General features: G+C 43.3%; 1 long non-coding RNA gene across 3 annotated transcripts; it reads right to left on the reverse strand.

The window, feature by feature from the left end:
* Nucleotides 1–713: 713 nt before the first annotated feature.
* On the reverse strand, nt 714–3,853 carry LOC109740593 (uncharacterized). Of its 3 annotated transcripts, none has more exons than XR_012181663.1 (4): nt 2,619–3,853; nt 2,286–2,534; nt 2,037–2,153; nt 714–1,080 (listed from the first exon to the last, which is right to left on the reverse strand). It is a non-coding gene; the product is annotated as an uncharacterized lncRNA (long non-coding RNA). The 3 variants fall into 3 exon arrangements; XR_012181665.1 differs by having other exon boundaries at nt 2,037–2,166; XR_012181664.1 differs by having other exon boundaries at nt 2,290–2,534; nt 2,619–3,818.
* Between the last annotated feature and the right edge of the window lie 613 nt (nt 3,854–4,466).

Raw genomic sequence — 4,466 nt, forward strand, 5'->3', positions numbered from 1 at the left:
AGCAAGTCTACAACGGGGGAGCATACTAGCTCGTCGATTCTCAGGGAGTCCGACCTATGCCCCCAATCAATGGAAGGTTCCTAAAAAATATTGTTTCTTAAAATCTTGCCTCTTTTGTTGCCTTCCGGATTTCCATTGGAGAATCTTTTTCTGTGGGCTATCGGATCCATGATGCATTCTCCTTTGCATTTCGTGGATATATCTAGTTTTCCCCAATTTTTACGGACTAAGTCCAACAACAACAAAAATGGCTTTCCCCTATCACACCATGTTGTTGATTGAAGTTTTGGCTACCCTAGGAGGGTGGCATGATGTGTCAAGTTGCAAGTGGAGCGGCTCCTACACCCACAATGCATGACAAGTACCAGGTGTATGCTTCCGCACTACAAGAGGAACCGCCCTATAGCAACGCATCAATGCGTTGTCAAATGTCCAGATAAGCGTTGCTGAGGTCTACACCAACGGATTTGTATCCATTGTCGTTGGTGGCGTTGCAAGGGTCTACACCAACACATATACATGCGTTGGTAACCGATGCACATAAGCGTTGTAAGACAGCAATGCATAAGCTAAACCCCAACAACACTTCATATGTGTTGGTGGTGACCCCGCACAAATGGATTTTGGAATGGAGAAACAAATTATTGCAGCTTTTGAAGTAGTTGCTACATAGGTTATGAGGCCAATGTAGGTAGTGTACAGGAGATGCAATATAGTAAAAAAGATCTCATATATTAAATCAATAATGTTGCTTTACAAAGAGCACCATCCAAGGAATACATGATAATGTATATAGATATGCTTTGTTCCAAGTATTGCATATCAGAATGGCATTCATTGCTTATCTTCAGCTTGTATACATGTGTTTAACGAGAACACATGTGCTTTGTACACAAAACAGATCAAAGCTTCGTTGCATAAAACAAAAACCTAAGCTCGTGACATGAGCATCTAGACTGACATGTTCAATCTTCATTAACTCGAACCAAACCGATCAGCATCTCTTGCCATCCATAACTCCATATCCTGAAGATAGTTCCTGCCAGTTGTCGCTATAATAAAGTGCATACTCTTCATCTTCTGCTAGCAATGAAGAAAATACAAACAATTAAGTATACTACTTTGGGTAATAAACAAGTTCTTGACGAGCATGGTAGGAATGCTACATGTTGTAAGAAAATGTTAGAACTCTGAACCAGTGTCTGTTTTGTACCTGAAAACAAGCAAATGAAACTGGACTCTTAATTAGTTGATTTAATACTGAGCAGTTTGTGCTCAGAGAAACTATAGCTGCTGGTAGTAAGTGGTTGCTTGATATACATAGACCATTGGAATCTAGTCAAGTGCTTCCACTAAAAAAATTCTCAACTGAATGGGTACGCATGTCACACCATTAGGCAAGAAGTGATGTCTTCTCGGACGATGTTAGAAAGAATAAATTTTTTTGCGGGGATAGAAAGAATAATTTAGATGTAAGAACTTCTACTAACGCCTGCAAATATCAAACAAAAACTTCAAATTCTAAGTTGCGGCACATGATCGCTAATGTAAGTTCCTAGCACATTGTTCTTCGCTTATCCCTAGACTTCATTAATCATCTGCTAAGCTTGTTTAACTATATATGATGGTCATGAGAAAAAGGAAGCTAGGTTGTTTATCCAGTGCAATGTCCGGATGGTACTACAGGAAGAGTAATACTGATAACCTGGATATTCTGAATTCTTGAAGGAATAGTGCATGCACATCTACTGCATTTATTTACTACAAGCTATTATTTTGTACAAAGAAATTATGACTTAGGATTCAGAATATGAAGATGATATATCACTTTGGTCTGAATGTCTACATATTTTGAATGTGTCTGCATGAGCTTGTATGTCCGGATGACCTAGCTAATTGTCTACATAAGCGTGTATGATTACAAACTAGAAATCTGAATGTGGATAGTGACACCTGAATGTGTATACTGTATAGCAGCAAGTATACAAACTAGTGTACTGTACTTAGCACTAGACGAAACTCAAAAGTAGCTTAACTGAGACACGGACCACCGCATGTGCCCGCCGGGCGTAGCTAGCAGTGAAAACCTGTGTATACTGCTAATCCTGCTATTTTGGTTGCGGACGTTGGGGAAGTGCCGCGGAAGTGTCTGCCTGCATCCTGAATCTAAATGAGCAATCAACATGGCATATAAAGATGAATTCATGTACACACGACGCGCGCACACAAGCGCGCGCGTGCGCACACACACACACAAAGAAACAAGGGATTGATGAACACCACACCTACGTGATGTCATTGAGGTGCTCCCATCATTGCTGGCAATTTATCTTCCCAACACTCATGAAATTCGCAAGCTGAATACCTCAGGTAGCTTTGTATCTTTAATATTAGGGGAAACCTGCAAGACCATAGTTCACTAAGCAACAACTTAAAATTCAAATACTAGTGAGAATAAAAGATGCAGTGTGGCATCCTGTGAAGCGTTTTTGTTGTGCTGCATCCTTCTGGTCCAAATATGATTGCAATTCATCCTAGCATGCAAATAAATACAAACATTAAAGTATTTAGAAGTATCTGAAGCTAAAGAAAATAGTTCGGATGAATCAAATTTTTACCTACATACTTCGCATGCTGGCAAGTGTGAGATATCTAGACTATGATTCATATACCTTTGTAGTGCTGTTATGTATACTCATGCTTCACATTACTGAATAAGGAGAGGTTATGCACTTGTAGTATTGATTTCTCCATGAAATCGGAAGCTTTTGTAAGAGTAAATAAATAATGCGCAATCACCCCTGTTTCAACGGAAAACTAGATTCTCTCCACATAAGCCACGAAAGATGCAGGCATTGATATCAAAACAAGACTGGTGAATAGTCATCCAAGGTAAAATTATTATTTTTCTGCAGTATGATGTGGCACTCTAGAGTATGATAGCCATGTGGAAAATACATACAGATAGTATAGGTGCATCGCACAATTATTATGGTCTGCACAACTAAAGCAGAGGATCACCAGCAAAAACATGTATAGCAAAATTAGAGGATCAGGTTTCCTCCAACGTAAAAGAGGATCACTAGCCATAACTTAAATACATTAGTACCAATATTCATTGACCAATTTAATTGGAAGGGGACAGAGATGTTTTCCAATCTCGTTCTAATTGGTCCATCCATGGCACAAGTGGAAGTTTAGAGAAGCTAGGCACCAAATGCCAATGGAATTATAGAAGCCACCATGTTGTTAAATTAGGGGGGAAATGGATTATTGGGGATAATGGGACAACCACGTTCTTGAGGGAGATAAATCCAGGTGAGCGGTGGGGTAGGCCATAGGCGACCATGGCAACCTCCATAGGAAGAGCGGTCGCGGTTCTTGCTATATCCAGCCGTAATCTACGAGGCCAGACGACAAACCTAGGTATGCCACACAGGACCAGAGAGGATAAGAGCAGAGGGGAGGAGTGTCTCACTCAACCATTTGGCATGGGAGTCGAGGTAGCCGTGGCAGAGCAGCACGGTTGAGCCAGTGGCGGCAGCCGCTCGTGCGGAGACGCCGGGGTCAGTGAGCCGAAAAACCGAAGGAGCAGGAGCCGCGCCGGTGACCCGTGGTGGCGGGTTGCTGCAGGGGCACGTGCAGGGGCCCGGACTCGGAGGATGTCGCGGCGACGGAGGATCTGAGGATGGCACTCATGGGGAGTTGAGGCCAGCGAGCAACGACGCAGAAGAGCGCCGGAGCTAGGCCCAAATGGAGGTCATGGCGGCAGCGTCATGGCCATGGAGCTCGGGTCAGAGAGGAATCGTGGGATGGAGAGATGAGATAGGAAAATGTTTTTTCTTTTAACAACGGAGGAGGGGTGGAGGGGTGTACCGAGTGGTTACCATTTTCCCCGCTTTTGGATTAGGAATAGGGAGGTGAGCGCTAAGCTGGGACGTGGGGGTTGAATAAAACAACACTTGCGTTAGTATCGTTGGTAGATATCCGTTGTTATATGGGGGTGTTTATTTTAGTGCCGGAGGCAGCGGAGGTGCTTACTTGGGCACTTCTGAGTATTGAGACCCCACGCTTTTCATGTTTCCCGGCATGCCTCGTGTTCATAGAGGCTCGCACTCTAGGGAAGACTATAGGAAAAGATCATGGAGGGCTGCCTGACCGAACAAAAGTTTGTTTGGTGTGTAGTCACATGGCAACCCTGGGGTGTGCCACCAGAAGCACGGATAAAGTGCTAGAGGGTTTTTCCTAGTCCACAGAGGTGAACAGTTGCCTTCCAAGTTCCCAAGGTGGGTCACCAAGAAATCCTGGAAGAAGAGTCCTGAAGAGGTTCGAGCCAAATGTCAAAACAAGTCGATGAAGTCCGCGGCCAATCAATCATCCGCGTGAGCAATCAAGATGAAATTCCAAAAGTCCAAGAAGCAAATTCAAGAAAGAAAATCCCAATAGTCCATGAAGCAATCAAGCAG

The sequence above is a fragment of the Aegilops tauschii genome, chromosome 4 (assembly GCF_002575655.3).
Source record: "Aegilops tauschii subsp. strangulata cultivar AL8/78 chromosome 4, Aet v6.0, whole genome shotgun sequence".
NCBI classification, from domain to species: Eukaryota; Viridiplantae; Streptophyta; class Magnoliopsida; order Poales; family Poaceae; genus Aegilops; species Aegilops tauschii.